This window comes from Tripterygium wilfordii, chromosome 7 (genome assembly GCF_013401445.1).
Source record: "Tripterygium wilfordii isolate XIE 37 chromosome 7, ASM1340144v1, whole genome shotgun sequence".
Lineage (NCBI taxonomy): Eukaryota > Viridiplantae > Streptophyta > Magnoliopsida > Celastrales > Celastraceae > Tripterygium > Tripterygium wilfordii.
In genome coordinates, this window is record NC_052238.1 from 11,567,150 (window position 1) to 11,589,521 (window position 22,372).

Sequence of the window (22,372 nt, forward strand, 5' to 3'; positions counted from 1 at the left end):
TTTCGTACAACATTTGGTTAGGTAAAGATGCCAATAGACCAAGTTATGTTTGAAATTGCATAAAACTTGAAAAGCTCGTCTATGGACAGAATTGAGCATTCCTGAAGCATCAAAGTGGATCGTTGTTCTCGATTTAGTGTTCTTAGAAGTCTAACTTGCTAGTTTAACTTTCGCCCAACGTTTCGTTCGGTAAAGATACCAATAGACCAAATTATGTTTGAAATTTCACAAAACTTCAAAAGCTCATGTATGGATGGAATTGAGCATTCCCAAAGCATAAAAGTGGATCGTTGTACTCGATTTAGTGTTCTTAGAAGTCTAACTTGCTAGTTTAGCTTACGTACAACGTTTTTTTCGCTAAAGATGCCAATAGACCAAGTTATGTTTGAAATTGCCCAAAACCTGAAAAGCTCGTCTATGGACAAAATTAAGCATTCCCAAAGCATCAAAGTGGACCATTGTACTCTATTTAGTGGTCTTAGTAGTCTAACATGCTAGTTTAGCTTTCGTACAATGTTTCGTTACGTAAAGATGCCAATAGAACAAGTTATGTGTGAAATTGCAGAAAACTTGAAAAGTTTGTCTGTGGACAGAATTGAGCATTCCTAAAGCATCAAAGTCGACCGTTGTACTCTATTAGTGTTCTTAGAAGTCTAACTTGCTAGTTTAACTTTCGTACAATGTTTCGTTAGGTAAAGATACCAATAGACCAAGGTATGTTTGAAATTACACAAAACTTGAAAAGCTCATGTATGAACGGAATTGAGCATTCCCAAAGCATCAAAGTGGAACGTTGTACTCGACTTAGTGTTGTTAGCAGTCCAACTTGGTAGTTTAGCTTTCGTACAACATTTCGTTGGGTAAAGATGCCAATAGACCAAGTTATGTTTGAAATTACAGAAAACTTGAAAAGCTCGAGTATGGATAGAATTGAGCGTTCCCAAAGCATCAAAGTGGACCGTTGTACTCTATTTGATGCTCTTAGAAGTTTAACTTGCTAGTTTAGCTTTCGTACGACGTTTCGTTAGGTAAAAATGCCAGTAGACCAAGTTATGCTTGAAATTGCACAAAACGTTAAAAGCTCATCTATGGATAGAATTGAGCATTCCCAAAGCATCAAAGTGGACCATTGTACTCTATTTAGTGTTCTTAGAAGTCTAACTTGCGAGTTTAGCTTTCTACAACGTTTCGTTTGATAACGATGCCAATAGACCAAGTTATGTTTGAAAATGCACAAAACTTGAAAGGCTCACCTATGGACATAATTGACAATTCCAAAAGCATCAAAGTCGACCGTTGTACTCTATTTGGTGTTCTTAGAAGTCAAACTTGCTAGTTTAGCGTTCGTACAATGTTTCGCTCGGCAAAGATTCCAATAGACCAAGTTATGTTTGAAAGCGCGCCAAAGTGAAAAGCTCGTCCATGGACAGAATTGACCATTCCCAAAGCGTAAAAGTGGACTGTTGTACCCTATTTAGTGTTATTAGAAGTCTAACCTGCTTGTTTAACTTTTGTACAACGTTCCATTAGGTAAATATACCGATAGACCAAGTTATGTTTTAAATTGCACGAAACTTGAAAAGTTTGGCTATGGATAGAATTGAGCATTCCTAAAGCATTACAGTGGACCATTGTACTCTATTTAGTGTTTTTAGGAGTCTAACTTGCTAGTTTAGCTTTCTTACAATGTTTCGTTTGATAAAGATGCAAGTAGACCATGTTACATTTAAAAATGCACAAAACTTGAAAAGCCCGTATACGGACAGAATTGAGCATTCCCAAAGCATCAAAGTGGACCGTTGTACTCTATTTAGTTGTCTTAGTAGTCTAACTTTCTATTTTATCTTTCGTACAACGTTTCGTTAGGTTAAGATGCCAATAGACCAAGTTATGTTTGAAATAGCACGAAACTTGAAAAGTTTGGCTATGGATAGAATTGAGCATTCCTAAAGCATCAAAGTGGACTGTTGTACTCTATTTAGTGTTCTTAGGAGTCTAACTTGCTAGTTTAGGTTTCGTTCAACGTTTCGTTTGATCAAGATGGTAATAGACCATGTTATGTTTAAAATTGCACAAAACTTGAACAGCTCTTGTATGGTCAGAATTAAGCATTTCCAAAACATCAAAGTGGACCATTGTACTCGATTTAGTGCTCTTAGTAGTCTAACTTGCTCGTTTAGCTTTTCGTAAAACGTTTCATTCAGTAAAGATGCCAATAGACCAAGTTTTTTTTGAAATTGCAGAAAACTTGAAAAGCTCGTCTATGGATAGAAATGAGCATTCCCATAGCATCAAAGTCGACCGTTGTACTCTATTTAGTGTTCTTCGCAGTCTAACTTGCTAGTTTAGCTTTTGTACAACGTTTCGTGAGGCATAGATGCCAATAGACAAAGTTATGTTTGAAATTTCAGAAAACTTGAAAAGCTCGTGTATGGAAGGAATTGATCGTTCCCAAAATGTCAAAGTGGACCGTTGTACTCGATTTGGTGTTCTTAGAAGTCTAACTTGCTAGTTTAGCTTTCGCACAATGTTTCGTTCGCTATAGATGCCAATAGACCAAGTTATGTTTGAAATTGCTGAAAACTTGAAAAGCTCGTGTATGGACAGAATTGAGCATTCCCAAAGGATCGAAGTGGACTATTGTACTCTATTTAGTGTTCTTAGAAGTCTAACATGCTAGTTTACCATTCGTACAATGTTTCGTTAGGTAAAGATGCCAATAAACCAAGTTATGTTTGAAATTGCGCAAAACTTGAAAAGTTTGTCTATGGACAAAATTGAGCATTCCTAAAGTATCAAAGTCGACCGTTGTACTCTATTAGTGTTCTTGGAAGTCTAACTTTCTTGTTTAACTTTCGTACAATCTTTCGTTAGGTAAAGATACCAATAGACCAATGTATGTTTGAAATTAAACAAAACTTGAAAAGCTCGTGTATGGATGGAATTGAGCATTCCCAAAGCATCAAAGTGGACCGTTGTACTCGATTTAGTGTTCTTAGCAGTCCAACTTGCTAGTTTAGCTTTCGTACAACGTTTCGTTGGGTAAAGATGCCAATAGACCAAGTTAAGTTTGAAATTGCAGAAAACTTGAAAAGCTCGTGTATGGACAGAATTGATCATTCCCAAAGCATCAAAGTGGACCGTTGTACTCTATTTAGTGTTATTAGAAGTGTAACTTGCTAGTTTAGCATTCGTACAACATTTTGTTAGGTAAAGATGCCAATAGACCAAGTTATGTTTGAAATTGCACAAAACCTGAAAAGCTCATCTATGGACAGAATTGAGCATTCCCAAAGCATCAAAGTGGACCGTTGTACTCTATTGAGTGTTCTCAGAAGTCTAACTTGCTAGTTTAGTTCTCGTACAACATTTCATTCGATAAAGATGCTAATGGACCAAGTTATGTTTGAAAAAGCTCAAAACTTGAAAAGCTCACCTACGGACATAATTGAGAATTCCCAAAGCATCCAAGGAGACAGTTGTACTCTATTTAGTGTTCTTAGAAGTCAACCTTCCTAGTTTAGCTTTCGTACAACGTTTCGTTAGGTAAAGTTACCAATAGACCAAGTCATGTTTGAAATTGCACAAAACTTGAAAAGCTCATGTATGGATGGAATTGAGCATTCCTAGAGCATCAAAGTGGACTGTTGTACTCCATTTAGTATCCTTTGCAGTTTAACTTGCTAGTTTAGCTTTCGTACAACGTTTCGTTAGGTTTTAAATGCCAATAGACCAGGTTATGTTTGAAATTACACAAAACTTGAAAAGTTTGTCTATGGGCAGAATTGAGCATTCCCAAAGCATCAAAGTGGACCGTTGTACTCTATTTAGTGTTCTTAGTAGTCTAACTTGCTAGTTTAGCTTTCGTACAACGTTTCGTTTGGTAAAGATGCCAATAGACCAAGTGATGTTTAAAATTGCACAAAAACTTGAAAAGCTCAACTATGGAGAGAGTTGAGCAATTCCAAATCAACAAAGTGGACTGTTGTACTCCCTTAAGTGTTTTTTAAATTCTAACTTGCTAGTTTAGCTTTCGTACAATGTTTCGTTCGGTAAAGACTCCAATAGAACAAGTTGTGTTTGGAAGTGCACAAATGTGAAAAGCTCGTCTATGGACAGAATACACCATTCCCAAAGCATAAAAGTGGACTGTTGTGCCCTATTTAGTGTTCTTAGAAGTCTAACTCGCTAGTTTAACTTTCGTACAAGGTTTCGTTTGGTAGCGATACCAATAGACCAAGTTATGTTTGAAATTGCACAAAATTTGTAAAGTTCGTCTGTGGACAGAATTGAACATTCCTAAAGCGTCAAAGTGGACCGTTGTACTCTATTTAGTGTTCTTAGGAGTCTAACTTGCTAGTTTAGCTTTCGTTCAACGTTTCATTAGGTAAAGATACCAATAGACCAAGTTATGTTTGAAAAACCTCAAAACTTGAAAAGCTCTCCTACGGACATAATTGAGAATTCCCAAAGCATCCTAGGGGACCGTTGTACTCTATTTAGTGTTCTTAGAAATCAAACTTCCTAGTTTAGCTTTTGTACAATGTTTCGTTAGGTAAAGTTACCAATAGACCAAGTTGTGTTTGAAATTCCACAAAACTTGAAACGCTCGTGTATGGATGGAATTGAGCATTCCCAGAGCATCAAAGTGGACCGTTGTACTCTATTTAGTGTTCTTAGCAGTCTAACTTGCTAGTTTAGCTTTCGTAGAACGTTTTGTTCGGTAAAGATGCCAATAGACCAAGTTATGTTTGAAATTGAATAAAACTTGAAAAGCTCGTCTAACAGAATTGAGCATTCTTAAAGCATCAAAGTGGACCGTTGTTCTCGATTTAGTGTTCTTAGGAGTCTAATTTGCTGGTTTAGCTTTCGTACAATGTTTCGTTCGATAAAGATGCCAATACACCACGTTATGTTAGAAAATGCAAAAAACTTGAAAAGCTCGTGTATGGATAGAATTGAGCATTCCCAAAACATCAAATTGACCGTTGTAGTCTATTTAGTGTTGTTAGAAGTCTAACCTGCTATTTTAGCTTTCGTACAACATTTCGTTAGGTAAAGATGCTAATAGACCAAGTTACGTTTGAAATTGCGCAAAACTTGAAAAGTTTGTCTATGGACAGAATTGAACATTCCTCAAACATCGAAGTCGACCATTGTACTCTATTAGTGTTCTTAGAAGTCTAACTTGCTTGTTTAACTTTCGTACAATGTTTCGTTAGGTAAAGATACCAATAGACCAAGGTATGTTTGAAATTAAACAAAACTTCAAAAGCTCGTGTATGGATGGAATTGAGCATTCCCTAAGGATCAAAGTGGACCGTTGTACTCGACTTAGTGTTCTTAGCAATCCAACTTGCTAGTTTAGCTTTCGTACAACGTTTCGTTGCGTAAGGATGCTAATAGACCAAGTTATGTTTGAAATTGCAGAAAACTTGAAAAGCTCGTGTATGGACAGAAATGAGCATTCCCAAAGCATCAAAGTGGACCGTTGTACTCTATTTAGTGTTATTAGAAGTGTAACTTGCTAGTTTAGCTTTCGTACAACATTTCGTTAGGTAAAGATGCCAATAGACCAAGTTATGTTTGAAATTGCAAAAAACCTGAAAAGCTCGTCTATGGACAAAATTGAGCATTCCCAAAGCATCAAAGTGGACCGTTGTACTCTATTGAGTGTTCTCAAAAGTCTAACTTGCTAGTTTAGTTCTCGTACAACATTTCGTTCGATAAAGATGCTAATGGACCAAGTTATGTTTGAAAAAGCTGAAAACTTGAAAAGCTCTCCTACGGACATAATTGAGAATTCCCAAAGCATCCAAGGGGACCGCTGTACTCTATTTAGTGTTCTTAGAAGTCAAACTTCCTAGTTTAGCTTTTGTACAACGTTTCGTTAGGTAAAGTTACCAATAGACCAAGTCATGTGTGAAATTGCACAAAACTTGAAAAGTTGGTCTACGGACAGAATTGAGCATTCCTAAAGCATCAAAGTGGACCGTTGTAGTCTATTTAGTGTTCTTAGCAGTCTAACCTGCTAGTTTAGCTTTCGTAGCACGTTTCGTTAGGTAAAGATGCCAACAGACCAAGTTATGTTTGAAATTGCATAAAACTTGAAAAGCTCGTCTAACAGAATTGAGCATTCCTAAAGCATCAAAGTGGACCGTTGTTCTCGATTTAGTGTTCTTAGGAGTCTAACTTGCTAGTTTAGCTTTCGTACAATGTTTCGTTCGATAAAGATGCCAATACACCACGTTATGTTTGAAAATGCACAAAACCTGAAAAGCTCGTGTATGGATTGAATTGAGCATTCCCAAAGCATCAAAGTGGACCGTTGTAGTCTATTTAGTGTTGTTAGAAGTCTAACCTGCTATTTTAGCTTTCGTACAACATTTCGTTAGGTAAAGATGCTAATAGACGAAGTTATGTTTGAAATTGCGCAAAACTTGAAAACTTTGTCTATGGACAGAATTGAGCATTCCTAAAGCATCAAAGTCGACCATTGTACTCTATTAGTGTTCTTAGATGTCTAACTTGCTTGTTTAACTTTCGTACAATGTTTCATTAGGTAAAGATACCAATAGACCAAGTTATGTTTGAAAAACCACAAAACTTGAAAAGCTCTCCTACGGACATAATTGAGAATTCCCAAAGCATCCTAGGGGACCGTTGTACTCTATTTAGTGTTCTTAGAAATCAAACTTCCTAGTTTAGCTTTTGTACAACGTTTCGTTAGGTAAAGTTACCAATAGACCAAGTCATGTGTGAAATTGCACAAAACTTGAAAAGTTGGTCTACGGACAAAATTGAGCATTCCTAAAGCATCAAAGTGGACCGTTGTAGTCTATTTAGTGTTCTTAGCAGTCTAACTTGCTAGTTTAGCTTGCGTAGCACGTTTCGTTAGGTAAAGATGCCAATAGACCAAGTCATGTTTGAAATTGCATAAAACTTGAAAAGCTCGTCTAACATAATTGAGCATTCCTAAAGCATCAAAGTGGACCGTTGTTCTCGATTTAGTGTTCTTAGGAGTCTAACTTGCTAGTTTTGCTTTCGTACAATGTTTCATTCGATAAGGATGCCAATACACCAAGTTATGTTTGAAAATGCACAAAACTTGAAAAGCTCGTGTATGGATTGAATTGAGCATTCCCAAAGCATCAAAGTGGACCGTTGTAGTCTATTTAGTGTTATTAGAAATCTAACCTGCTAGTTTAGCTTTTTGTACAACATTTCGTTAGGTAAAGATGCCAATAGACCAGCTTATGTTTGAAATTGCGCAAAACTTGAAAGTTTGTCTATGGACAGAATTGAGCATTCATAAAGCATCAAAGTCGACTGTTGTACTCTATTAGTGTTCTTAGAAGTCTAACTTGCTTGTTTAACTTTCGTATAACGTTTTGTTCGGTTAAGATGCCAATAGACCAAGTTATGTTTGAAATTGCATAAAACTTAAAAAGATCGTCTAATAGAATTGAGCACTCCTAAAGCATCAAAGTGGACCGTTGTTCTCGATTTAGTGTTCTTAGGAGTCTAACTTGCTGGTTTAGCTTTCGTAAAATGTTTCGTTCGATAAAGATGCCAATACACCACGTTATGTTTGAAAATGCACAAAACTTGAAAAGCTCGTGTATGGATTGAATTGAGCATTCCCAAAGCATCAAAGTGGACCGTTGTAGTCTATTTAGTGTTATTAGAAGTCTAACCTGCTAGTTTAGCTTTCGTACAAGATTTCGTTAGGTAAAGATGCCAATAGACCAGGTTATGTTTGAAATTGGGCAAAACTTGAAAAGTTTGTCTATGGACAGAATTGAGCATTCCTAAAGCATCAAAGTCGACCGTTGTACTCTATTAGTGTTCTTAGAAGTCTAACTTGCTTGTTTAACTTTCGTATAACGTTTTGTTCGGTTAAGATGCCAATAGACCAAGTTATGTTTGAAATTGCATAAAACTTGAAAAGCTCGTCTAACAGAATTGAGCATTCCTAAAGCATCAAAGTGGACCGTTGTTCTCGATTTAGTGTTTTTAGGAGTCTAACTTGCTGGTTTAGCTTTCGTACAATGTTTCGTTCGATAAAGATGCCAATACACCACGTTAAGTTTGAAAATGCACAAAACTTGAAAAGCTCATGTCTGGATAGAATTGAGCATTCCCAAAACATCAAAGTGGACCGTCGTAGTCTATTTAGTGTTATTAGAAGTCTAACCTGCTAGTTTAGCTTTCGTACAACATTTCGTTAGGTCAAGTTGCCAATAGACCAAGTTATGTTTGAAATTGCACAAAACCTGAAAAGCTCGTCTATGGACAAAATTGAGCATTCGCAAAGCATCAAAGTGGACCGTTGTACTCTATTGAGTGTTCTCAAAAGTCTAACTTGCTAGTTTAGTTCTCGTACAACATTTCGTTCGATAAAGATGCTAATGGACCAAGTTATGTTTGAAAAAGCTGAAAACTTGAAAAGCTCTCCTACGGACATAATTGAGAATTCCCAAAGCATCCAAGGGGACCGCTGTACTCTATTTAGTGTTCTTAGAAGTCAAACTTCCTAGTTTAGCTTTTGTACAACGTTTCGTTAGGTAAAGTTACCAATAGACCAAGTCATGTGTTAAATTGCACAAAACTTGAAAAGTTGGTCTACGGACAGAATTGAGCATTCCTAAAGCATCAAAGTGGACCGTTGTAGTCTATTTAGTGTTCTTAGCAGTCTAACCTGCTAGTTTAGCTTTCGTAGCACGTTTCGTTAGGTAAAGATGCCAACAGACCAAGTTATGTTTGAAATTGCATAAAACTTGAAAAGCTCGTCTAACAGAATTGAGCATTCCTAAAGCATCAAAGTGGACCGTTGTTCTCGATTTAGTGTTCTTAAGAGTCTAACTTGCTAGTTTAGCTTTCGTACAATTTTTCGTTCGATAAAGATGCCAATACACCACGTTATGTTTGAAAATGCACAAAACCTGAAAAGCTCGTGTATGGATTGAATTGAGCATTCCCAAAGCATCAAAGTGGACCGTTGTAGTCTATTTAGTGTTGTTAGAAGTCTAACCTGCTATTTTAGCTTTCGTACAACATTTCGTTAGGTAAAGATGCTAATAGACGAAGTTATGTTTGAAATTGCGCAAAACTTGAAAACTTTGTCTATGGACAGAATTGAGCATTCCTAAAGCATCAAAGTCGACCATTGTACTCTATTAGTGTTCTTAGATGTCTAACTTGCTTGTTTAACTTTCGTACAATGTTTCATTAGGTAAAGATACCAATAGACCAAGTTATGTTTGAAAAACCACAAAACTTGAAAAGCTCTCCTACGGACATAATTGAGAATTCCCAAAGCATCCTAGGGGACCGTTGTACTCTATTTAGTGTTCTTAGAAATCAAACTTCCTAGTTTAGCTTTTGTACAACGTTTCGTTAGGTAAAGTTACCAATAGACCAAGTCATGTGTGAAATTGCACAAAACTTGAAAAGTTGGTCTACGGACAAAATTGAGCATTCCTAAAGCATCAAAGTGGACCGTTGTAGTCTATTTAGTGTTCTTAGCAGTCTAACTTGCTAGTTTAGCTTTCGTAGCACGTTTCGTTAGGTAAAGATGCCAATAGACCAAGTCATGTTTGAAATTGCATAAAACTTGAAAAGCTCGTCTAACATAATTGAGCATTCCTAAAGCATCAAAGTGGACCGTTGTTCTCGATTTAGTGTTCTTAGGAGTCTAACTTGCTAGTTTTGCTTTCGTACAATGTTTCATTCGATAAGGATGCCAATACACCAAGTTATGTTTGAAAATGCACAAAACTTGAAAAGCTCGTGTATGGATTGAATTGAGCATTCCCAAAGCATCAAAGTGGACCGTTGTAGTCTATTTAGTGTTATTAGAAATCTAACCTGCTAGTTTAGCTTTTTGTACAACATTTCGTTAGGTAAAGATGCCAATAGACCAGCTTATGTTTGAAATTGCGCAAAACTTGAAAGTTTGTCTATGGACAGAATTGAGCATTCATAAAGCATCAAAGTCGACTGTTGTACTCTATTAGTGTTCTTAGAAGTCTAACTTGCTTGTTTAACTTTCGTATAACGTTTTGTTCGGTTAAGATGCCAATAGACCAAGTTATGTTTGAAATTGCATAAAACTTAAAAAGATCGTCTAATAGAATTGAGCACTCCTAAAGCATCAAAGTGGACCGTTGTTCTCGATTTAGTGTTCTTAGGAGTCTAACTTGCTGGTTTAGCTTTCGTAAAATGTTTCGTTCGATAAAGATGCCAATACACCACGTTATGTTTGAAAATGCACAAAACTTGAAAAGCTCGTGTATGGATTGAATTGAGCATTCCCAAAGCATCAAAGTGGACCGTTGTAGTCTATTTAGTGTTATTAGAAGTCTAACCTGCTAGTTTAGCTTTCGTACAAGATTTCGTTAGGTAAAGATGCCAATAGACCAGGTTATGTTTGAAATTGGGCAAAACTTGAAAAGTTTGTCTATGGACAGAATTGAGCATTCCTAAAGCATCAAAGTCGACCGTTGTACTCTATTAGTGTTCTTAGAAGTCTAACTTGCTTGTTTAACTTTCGTATAACGTTTTGTTCGGTTAAGATGCCAATAGACCAAGTTATGTTTGAAATTGCATAAAACTTGAAAAGCTCGTCTAACAGAATTGAGCATTCCTAAAGCATCAAAGTGGACCGTTGTTCTCGATTTAGTGTTTTTAGGAGTCTAACTTGCTGGTTTAGCTTTCGTACAATGTTTCGTTCGATAAAGATGCCAATACACCACGTTAAGTTTGAAAATGCACAAAACTTGAAAAGCTCATGTCTGGATAGAATTGAGCATTCCCAAAACATCAAAGTGGACCGTCGTAGTCTATTTAGCGTTATTAGAAGTCTAACCTGCTAGTTTAGCTTTCGTACAACATTTCGTTAGGTCAAGTTGCCAATAGACCAAGTTATGTTTGAAATTGCACAAAACCTGAAAAGCTCGTCTATGGACAAAATTGAGCATTCGCAAAGCATCAAAGTGGACCGTTGTACTCTATTGAGTGTTCTCAAAAGTCTAACTTGCTAGTTTAGTTCTCGTACAACATTTCGTTCGATAAAGATGCTAATGGACCAAGTTATGTTTGAAAAAGCTGAAAACTTGAAAAGCTCTCCTACGGACATAATTGAGAATTCCCAAAGCATCCAAGGGGACCGCTGTACTCTATTTAGTGTTCTTAGAAGTCAAACTTCCTAGTTTAGCTTTTGTACAACGTTTCGTTAGGTAAAGTTACCAATAGACCAAGTCATGTGTTAAATTGCACAAAACTTGAAAAGTTGGTCTACGGACAGAATTGAGCATTCCTAAAGCATCAAAGTGGACCGTTGTAGTCTATTTAGTGTTCTTAGCAGTCTAACCTGCTAGTTTAGCTTTCGTAGCACGTTTCGTTAGGTAAAGATGCCAACAGACCAAGTTATGTTTGAAATTGCATAAAACTTGAAAAGCTCGTCTAACAGAATTGAGCATTCCTAAAGCATCAAAGTGGACCGTTGTTCTCGATTTAGTGTTCTTAAGAGTCTAACTTGCTAGTTTAGCTTTCGTACAATGTTTCGTTCGATAAAGATGCCAATACACCACGTTATGTTTGAAAATGCACAAAACCTGAAAAGCTCGTGTATGGATTGAATTGAGCATTCCCAAAGCATCAAAGTGGACCGTTGTAGTCTATTTAGTGTTGTTAGAAGTCTAACCTGCTATTTTAGCTTTCGTACAACATTTCGTTAGGTAAAGATGCTAATAGACGAAGTTATGTTTGAAATTGCGCAAAACTTGAAAACTTTGTCTATGGACAGAATTGAGCATTCCTAAAGCATCAAAGTCGACCATTGTACTCTATTAGTGTTCTTAGATGTCTAACTTGCTTGTTTAACTTTCGTACAATGTTTCATTAGGTAAAGATACCAATAGACCAAGTTATGTTTGAAAAACCACAAAACTTGAAAAGCTCTCCTACGGACATAATTGAGAATTCCCAAAGCATCCTAGGGGACCGTTGTACTGTATTTAGTGTTCTTAGAAATCAAACTTCCTAGTTTAGCTTTTGTACAACGTTTCGTTAGGTATAGTTACCAATAGACCAAGTCATGTGTGAAATTGCACAAAACGTGAAAAGTTGGTCTACGGACAAAATTGAGCATTCCTAAAGCATCAACGTGGACCGTTGTAGTCTATTTAGTGTTCTTAGCAGTCTAACTTGCTAGTTTAGCTTTCGTAGCACGTTTCGTTAGGTAAAGATGCCAATAGACCAAGTCATGTTTGAAATTGCATAAAACTTGAAAAGCTCGTCTAACATAATTGAGCATTCCTAAAGCATCAAAGTGGACCGTTGTTCTCGATTTAGTGTTCTTAGGAGTCTAACTTGCTAGTTTTGCTTTCGTACAATGTTTCATTCGATAAGGATGCCAATACACCAAGTTATGTTTGAAAATGCACAAAACTTGAAAAGCTCGTGTATGGATTGAATTGAGCATTCCCAAAGCATCAAAGTGGACCGTTGTAGTCTATTTAGTGTTATTAGAAATCTAACCTGCTAGTTTAGCTTTTTGTACAACATTTCGTTAGGTAAAGATGCCAATAGACCAGCTTATGTTTGAAATTGCGCAAAACTTGAAAGTTTGTCTATGGACAGAATTGAGCATTCATAAAGCATCAAAGTCGACTGTTGTACTCTATTAGTGTTCTTAGAAGTCTAACTTGCTTGTTTAACTTTCGTATAACGTTTTGTTCGGTTAAGATGCCAATAGACCAAGTTATGTTTGAAATTGCATAAAACTTAAAAAGATCGTCTAATAGAATTGAGCACTCCTAAAGCATCAAAGTGGACCGTTGTTCTCGATTTAGTGTTCTTAGGAGTCTAACTTGCTGGTTTAGCTTTCGTAAAATGTTTCGTTCGATAAAGATGCCAATACACCACGTTATGTTTGAAAATGCACAAAACTTGAAAAGCTCGTGTATGGATTGAATTGAGCACTCCCAAAGCATCAAAGTGGACCGTTGTAGTCTATTTAGTGTTATTAGAAGTCTAACCTGCTAGTTTAGCTTTCGTACAACATTTCGTTAGGTCAAGTTGCCAATAGACCAAGTTATGTTTGAAATTGCACAAAACCTGAAAAGCTCGTCTATGGACAAAATTGAGCATTCGCAAAGCATCAAAGTGGACCGTTGTACTCTATTGAGTGTTCTCAAAAGTCTAACTTGCTAGTTTAGTTCTCGTACAACATTTCGTTCGATAAAGATGCTAATAGACCAAGTTATGTTTGAAAAAGCTCAAAGCTTGAAAAGCTCTCCTATGGACATAATTGAGAATTCCCAAAGCATCCAAGGGGACCGTTGTACTCTATTTAGTGTTCTTAGAAGTCAAACTTCCTAGTTTAGCTTTTGTACAACGTTTCGTTAGGTAAAGTTACCAATAGACCAAGTCATGTTTGACATTGCACAAAACTTGAAAAGTTGGTCTACGGACAGAATTGAGCATTCCTAAAGCATCAAAGTGGACCGTTGTAGTCTATTTAGTGTTTTTAGCAGTCTAACTTACTAGTTTAGCTTTCGTAGAACGTTTCGTTAGGTAGAGATGCCAATAGACCAAGTTATGTTTGAAATTGCATAAAACTTGAAAAGCTCGTCTAACTGAATTGATCATTCCTAAAGCATCAAAGTGGACCGTTGTTCTCGATTTAGTGTTCTTAGGAGTCTAAATTGCTAGTTTAGCTTTCGTACAATGTTTCGTTCGATAAAGATGCCAATACACCACGTTATGTTTGAAAATGCACAAAACTTGAAAAGCTCGTGTATGGATTGAATTGAGCATTCCCAAAGCATCAAAGTGGACCGTTGTAGTCTATTTAGTGTTATTAGAAGTCTAACCTGCTAGTTTAGCTTTCGTACAACATTTCGTTAGGTAAAGATGACAATAGACCAGGTTATGTTTGAAATTGCGCAAAACTTGAAAAGTTTGTCTATGGACAGAATTGAGCATTCCTAAAGCATCAAAGTCGACCGTTGTACTCTCTTAGTGTTCTTAGAAGTCTAACTTGTTTGTTTAACTTTCGTATAACGTTTTGTTCAGTTAAGATGCCAATAGACCAAGTTATGTTTGAAATTCCATAAAACTTGAAAAGCTCGTCTAATAGAATTGAGCATTCCTAAAGCATCAAAGTGGACTGTTGTTCTTGATTTAGTGTTCTTAGGAGTCCAACTTGCTGGTTTAGCTTTCGTACAATGTTTCGTTCGATAAAGATGCCAATACACCACGTTATGTTTGAAAATGCACAAAACTTGAAAAGCTCATGTATGGATAGAATTGTGCATTCCCAAAGCATCAAAGTGGACTGTCGTAGTCTATTTAGTGTTATTAGAAGTCTAACCTACTAGTTTAGCTTTCGTACAACATTTCGTTAGGTAATGTTGCCAATAGACCAAGTTATGTTTGAAATTGCACAAAACCTGAAAAGCTCGTCTATGGACAAAATTGAGCATTCCCAAAGCATCAAAGTGGACCGTTGTACTCTATTGAGTGTTCTCAAAAGTCTAACTTGCTAGTTTAGTTCTCGTACAACATTTCGTTCGATAAAGATGCTAATGGACCAAGTTATGTTTGAAAAAGCTCAAAACTTGAAAAGCTCTCCTACGGACAGAATTGAGAATTCCCAAAGCATCCAAGGGGACCGTTGCACTCTATTTAGTGTTCTTAGAAGTCAAACTTCCTAGTTTAGCTTTTGTACAACGTTTCGTTAGGTAAAGTTACCAATAGACCAAGTCATGTGTGAAATTGCACAAAACTTGAAAAGTTGGTCTACGGACATAATTCAGCATTCCTAAAGCATCAAAGTGGACCGTTGTAGTCTATTTAGTGTTCTTAGCAGTCTAACTTGCTAGTTTAGCCTTCGTAGCACGTTTCGTTAGGTAAAGATGCCAATAGACCAAGTTATGTTTGAAATTGCATAAAACTTGAAAAGCTCGTCTAACAGAATTGAGCATTCCTAAAGCATCAAAGTGGACCGTTGTTCTCGATTTAGCGTTCTTAGGAGTCTAACTTGCTAGTTTAGCTTTCGTACAATGTCTCGTTCGATAAAGATGCCAATACACCACGTTATGTTTGAAAATGCACAAAACTTGAAAAGCTCGTGTATGGATTGAATTGAGCATTCTCAAAGCATCAAAGTGGACCGTTGTAGTCTATTTATTGTTATTAGAAGTCTAACCTGCTAGTTTAGCTTTCGTACAACATTTCGTTAGGTAAAGATGACAATAGACCAGGTTATGTTTGAAATTGCGCAAAACTTGAAAAGTTTGTCTATGTACAGAATTGAGCATTCCTAAAGCATCAAAGTCGACCGTTGTACTCTCTTAGTGTTCTTAGAAGTCTAACTTGTTTGTTTAACTTTCGTATAACGTTTTGTTCAGTTAAGATGCCAATAGACCAAGTTATGTTTGAAATTCCATAAAACTTGAAAAGCTCGTCTAATAGAATTGAGCATTCCTAAAGCATCAAAGTGGACTGTTGTTCTTGATTTAGTGTTCTTAGGAGTCCAACTTGCTGGTTTAGCTTTCGTACAATGTTTCGTTCGATAAAGATGCCAATACACCACGTTATGTTTGAAAATGCACAAAACTTGAAAAGCTCATGTATGGATAGAATTGTGCATTCCCAAAGCATCAAAGTGGACTGTCGTAGTCTATTTAGTGTTATTAGAAGTCTAACCTACTAGTTTAGCTTTCGTACAACATTTCGTTAGGTAATGTTGCCAATAGACCAAGTTATGTTTGAAATTGCACAAAACCTGAAAAGCTCGTCTATGGACAAAATTGAGCATTCCCAAAGCATCAAAGTGGACCGTTGTACTCTATTGAGTGTTCTCAAAAGTCTAACTTGCTAGTTTAGTTCTCGTACAACATTTCGTTCGATAAAGATGCTAATGGACCAAGTTATGTTTGAAAAAGCTCAAAACTTGAAAAGCTCTCCTACGGACAGAATTGAGAATTCCCAAAGCATCCAAGGGGACCGTTGCACTCTATTTAGTGTTCTTAGAAGTCAAACTTCCTAGTTTAGCTTTTGTACAACGTTTCGTTAGGTAAAGTTACCAATAGACCAAGTCATGTGTGAAATTGCACAAAACTTGAAAAGTTGGTCTACGGACATAATTCAGCATTCCTAAAGCATCAAAGTGGACCGTTGTAGTCTATTTAGTGTTCTTAGCAGTCTAACTTGCTAGTTTAGCCTTCGTAGCACGTTTCGTTAGGTAAAGATGCCAATAGACCAAGTTATGTTTGAAATTGCATAAAACTTGAAAAGCTCGTCTAACAGAATTGAGCATTCCTAAAGCATCAAAGTGGACCGTTGTTCTCGATTTAGCGTTCTTAGGAGTCTAACTTGCTAGTTTAGCTTTCGTACAATGTCTCGTTCGATAAAGATGCCAATACACCACGTTATGTTTGAAAATGCACAAAACTTGAAAAGCTCGTGTATGGATTGAATTGAGCATTCCCAAAGCATCAAAGTGGACCGTTGTAGTCTATTTAGTGTTATTAGAAGTCTAACCTGCTAGTTTAGCTTTCGTACAACATTTCGTTAGGTAAAGATGCCAATAGACCAGGTTATGTTTGAAATTGCGCAAAACTTGAAAAGTTTGTCTATGGATAGAATTGAGCATTCCTAAAGCATCAAAGTCGACCGTTGTACTCTATTAGTGTTCTTAGAAGTCTAACTTGCTTGTTTAACTTTCGTACAACGTTTTGTTCGTTTAAGATGCCAATAGACCAAGTTATGTTTGAAATTGCATAAAACTTGAAAAGCTCGTCTAATAGAATCGACCATTAACAAAGCATCAAAGTGGACCGTTGTTCTAGATTTAGTGTTCTTAGGAGTCTAACTTGCTGGTTTAGCTTTCGTACAATGTTTCGTTCGATAAAGATGCCAATACACCATGTTATGTTTGAAAATGCACAAAACTTGAAAAGCTCATGTATGGATAGAATTGAGCATTCCCAAAGCATCAAAGTGGACCGTTGTAGTCTATTTAGTGTTATTAGAAGTCTAACCTGCTAGTTTACCTTTCGTACAACATTTCGTTAGGTAAAGATGCCAATAGACCAGGTTATGTTTGAAATTGCACAAAACTTGAAAAGTTGGTCTACGGACAGAATTGAGCATTCCTAAAGCATCAATGTGGACCGTTGGACTCTATTTAGTGTTCTAAGAAGTCTAACTTGCTAGTTTAACTTTCGTACAACGTTTCGTTAGGTAAAGATACCAATAGACCAAATTATGTTTGAAATTTCACAAAACTTGAAAAGCTCATGTATGGATGGAATTGAGCATTCCCAAAGCATCAAAGTGGACCGTTGTAGTCTATTTAGTTTTATTAGAAGTCTAACCTGCTAGTTTAGCTTTCACAGAAAATTTCATTAGGTAAAGATGCCAATAGACCAAGTTATGTTTGAAAATGCACAAAACTTGAAATGCTCGTCTATGGATTGAGTCGAGCATTCCCAAAGCATCAAAGTGGACCGTTGTACTCCATTTAGTGTGCTTAGAAGTCTAGCTTGCTAGTTTAGCTTTCGTACAACGTTTCATTTGGTATAGATTCCAATAGACGAAGTTATGTTTAAAATTGCACAAAACCTGAAAAGCTCGTCTCTGGACAGAATTGAGCATTCCCAAAGCATCAAAGTGGACCGTTGTACTCTATTTAGTGGTCTTAGTAGTCTAACTTCCTAGTTTATCTTTCATACAACGTTTCGTTAGGTTAAGATGCCAATAGACCAAGTTATGTTTGAAATTGCACGAAACTTGAAAAGTTTGGCTATGGACAGAATTGAGCATTCCTAAAGCATCAAAGTGGACCGTTCTAATCTATTTCGTGGTCTTAGGAGTCTAACTTGCTAGTTTAGCTTTCGTTCAACGTTTCGTTTGATAAAGATGGTAATAGACCATTTTATGTTTGAAATTGCACAAAACTTGAAAAGCTCTTGTATGGTCAGAATTGAGCATTCCCAAAGCTTCAAAGTGGACCGTTGTACTCGATTTAGTGTTCTTAGCAGTCTAACTTGCTCGATTAGCTTTCTTAAAATGTTTCGTTCAGTAAAGATGCCAATAGACCAAGTTATGTTTGAAATTGCAGAAAACTTGAAAAGCTCGTCTATGGACAGAAATGATCATTCCCATAGCATCAAAGTCGACCGTTGTACTCTATTTAGTGTTCTTAGCAGTCTAACTTGCTAGTTTAGCTTCGTGCAACGTTTCGTCAGGTATAGATACCAACGGACCAAGTTATGTTTGAAATTGTACAAAACTTGAAAAGCTCGTGTATGGATGGAATTAAGCATTCCCAGAGCATCAAAATGGATTGTTGTACTCTATTTAGTGTTTTTAGCAGTCTAACTAGCTAGTTTAGCTTTCGTACCACGTTTCGTTAGGTAAAGATGCCAATAGACCAAGTTATGTTTGAAATTGCACAAAACTTGAAAAGTTGGTCTACGGATAGAATTGAGCATTCCTAAAGCATCAAAATGGACCGTTGGACTCTATATAGTGTTCTTAGAATTCTAACTTGCTAGTTTAAATTTCGTACTACGTTTTGTTAGGTAAAGATAACAATAGACCAAATTATGTTTGAAATTTCACAAAACTGGAAAAGCTCTTGTATGGATGGAATTGAGCATTCCCAAAGCATCAAAGTGGATCGTTGTACTCGATTTAGTGTTCTTAGTAGTCTACGTTGCTAGTTTAGCTTTCGTTCAACGTTTCGTTTGATAAAGATGGTAATAGACCATGTTATGTTTGAAATTGCACAAAACTTGAAAAGCTCTTGTATGGTCAGAATTGAGCATTCCCAGAGATTCAAAGTGGACCGTTCTACTCTATTTAGTGTTCTTAGAAGTCTAACTTGCTAGTTTCGCTTTCTTACAACGTTTCGTTCGCTAAAGTTGCCAATAGACAAAGTTATGTTTGAAATTGCACAAAACCTGAAAAGCTCGTCTATGGACAGAATTGAGCATTCCCAAAGCATCAAAGTGGACCATTGTACTCTATTTTGGTGGTCTTAGTAGTCTAACTTGCTAGTTTAGCTTTCGTACAACGTTTTGTTAGGTAAAGATGCCAATAGACAAAGGTATGTTTGAAATTGCACAAAACTTGAAAAGTTGGTCTATGGACAGAATTGAGCATTTCTAAAGCATCAAAGTGGACCGTTGTACTCTATTTAGTGTTCTTAGAAGTCTAACTTGCTAGTTTAACTTTTGTACAACATTTCGTTAGGTAAAGATGCCAATAGACCAAGTTATGCCTGAAATTGCACCAAACTATGAAAGCTCAACTATGGACAGAATTGAGCATTCCCAAAGCATCAAAGGGGATCGTTGGACTCTAAATAGTGTTCTTAGAAGTCTAACTTGCTAGTTTAACTTTCGTACAACGTTTCGTTAGGTAAAGATACCAATAGACCAAGGTATGCTTGAAATTACACAAAATTTGAAAAGCTCGTGTATGGATGGAATTGAGCATTCCCAAAGCATCAAAGTGGACCGTTGTACTCGACTTAGTGTTCTTAGCAGTCCAACTTGCTAGTTTAGCTTTCGTACAACGTTTTGTTGGGTAAAGATGCCAATAGACCAAGTTATGTTTGAAATTGCAGAAAACTTGAAAAGCTCGTGTATGGACAGAATTGAGCATTCCCAAAGCATCAAAGTGGACCGTTGTGCTCTATTTAGTGTTCTTAGGAGTCTAACTTGCTAGTTTAGCTTTCGTTCAACGTTTCGTTTGATAAAGATGGCAATAGACCATGTTATGTTTGAAAATGCACAAAACTTGAAAAGCTCTTGTATGGTCAGAATTGAGCATTCCTAAAGCATCAAAGAGGACCATTGTACCCGATTTAATGTTCTTAGCAGTCTAAGTTGCTAGTTTAGCTTTCGTAAAACGTTTCGTTCAGTAAAGATGCCAATAGACCAAGTTATGTTTGAAATTGCAGAAAACCTGAAAAGCTCATGTATTGACAGAATTGAGCATTCCCAAAACATCAAAGTCGACCGTTGTACTCTATTTAGTGTTCTTAGCAGTCTAACTTGCTAGTTTAGCTTTCGTACAACGTTTCGTTTGATAAAGATGCCAATAGACCATGTTATGTTTGAAAATGCACAAAACTTGAAAAGCTCTTGTATGGTCAGAATTGAGCATTCCCACAGTATCAAAGTGGACCGTTGCACTCGATTTAGTGTTCTTAGGAGTCTAACTTGCTAGTTTAGCTTTCGTTCAACGTTTCGTTTGATAAAGATGGCAATAGACCATGTTATGTTTGAAAATGCACAAAACTTGAAAAGCTCTTGTATGGTCAGAATTGAGCATTCCTAAAGTATTAAAGTGGACCGTTGTACTCTATTTAGTGTTCATAGAATTCATACTTGCTACTTTAGCTTTCGTACAATGTTTCGTCAGGTAAAGATGCCAATAGACCAAGTTATGTTTGAAATTGTACAAAACTTGAAAAGCTCGTGTATGGATGGAATTGAGCATTCCCAGAGCATCAAAGTGGATTGCTGTACTCTTTTTTGTGTTCTTTGTAGTCTAACTTGCTAGTTTAGCTTTCGTACAACGTTTCGTTTGATAAAGATGCCAATGGACCAAGTTATGTTTGAAAATGCACAAAATTTTTAAAGCTTGCCTACGGACATAATCGAGAATTCCCATAGCATCGCGGTGGACCGTTGTAAGCTATTTAGTGTTCTTAGAAGTCAAACTTCCTAGTTTAGCTTTCGTACAACGTTTCGTTAGGTAAGGATACCAATAGACGAAGTTAGGTTTGAAATTGCACAAAACTTGAAAAGCTCGTGTATGGATGGAATTGAGCATTCCCAGAGCATCAAAGTGGAACGTTATACTCTATTTAGTGTTCTTAGCAGTCTAACTTGCTAGTTTAGCTTCGTGCAACCTTTCGTCAGGTATAGACCAAGTTGTGTTTTAAATTGTACAAAACTTGAAAAGCTCGTGTATGGATGGAATTGAGCATTCCCAAAACATCAAAGGGGACCGTTGTGCTCTATTTAGTGTTCTTAGGAGTCTAACTTGCTAGTTTAGCTTTCGTTCAACGTTTCGTTTGATAAAGATGGCAATAGACCATGTTATGTTTGAAAATGCACAAAACTTGAAAAGCTCTTGTATGGTCAGAATTGAGCATTCCTAAAGCATCAAAGTGGACCATTGTACTCGATTTAATGTTCTTAGCAGTCTAAGTTGCTAGTTTAGCTTTCGTAAAACGTTTCGTTCAGTAAAGATGCCAATAGACCAAGTTATGTTTGAAATTGCAGAAAACCTGAAAAGCTCATGTATGGACAGAATTGAGCATTCCCAAAACATCAAAGTCGATCGTTGTACTCTATTTAGTGTTCTTAGCAGTCTAACTTGCTAGTTTAGCTTTCGTACAACGTTTCGTTTGATAAAGATGCCAATAGACCATGTTATGTTTGAAAATGCACAAAACTTGAAAAGCTCTTGTATGGTCAGAATTGAGCATTCCCACAGTATCAAAGTGTACCGTTGCACTCGATTTAGTGTTCTTAGGAGTCTAACTTGCTAGTTTAGCTTTCGTTCAACGTTTCGTTTGATAAAGATGGCAATAGACCATGTTATGTTTGAAAATGCACAAAACTTGAAAAGCTCTTGTATGGTCAGAATTGAGCATTCCTAAAGTATTAAAGTGGACCGTTGTACTCTATTTAGTGTTCATAGAATTCATACTTGCTACTTTAGCTTTCGTACAATGTTTCGTCAGGTAAAGATGCCAATAGACCAAGTTATGTTTGAAATTGTACAAAACTTGAAAAGCTCGTGTATGGATGGAATTGAGCATTCCCAGAGCATCAAAGTGGATTGCTGTACTCTTTTTAGTGTTCTTTGTAGTCTAACTTGCTAGTTTAGCTTTCGTACAACGTTTCGTTTGATAAAGATGCCCATGGACCAAGTTATGTTTGAAAATGCACAAAATTTTTAAAGCTTGCCTACGGACATAATCGAGAATTCCCATAGCATCGCGGTGGACCGTTGTAAGCTATTTAGTGTTCTTAGAAGTCAAACTTCCTAGTTTAGCTTTCGTACAACGTTTCGTTAGGTAAGGATACCAATAGACGAAGTTAGGTTTGAAATTGCACAAAACTTGAAAAGCTCGTGTATGGATGGAATTGAGCATTCCCAGAGCATCAAAGTGGAACGTTATACTCTATTTAGTGCTCTTAGCAGTCTAACTTGCTAGTTTAGCTTCGTGCAACCTTTCGTCAGGTATAGACCAAGTTGTGTTTTAAATTGTACAAAACTTGAAAAGCTCGTGTATGGATGGAATTGAGCATTCCCAGAGCATCAAAGGGGA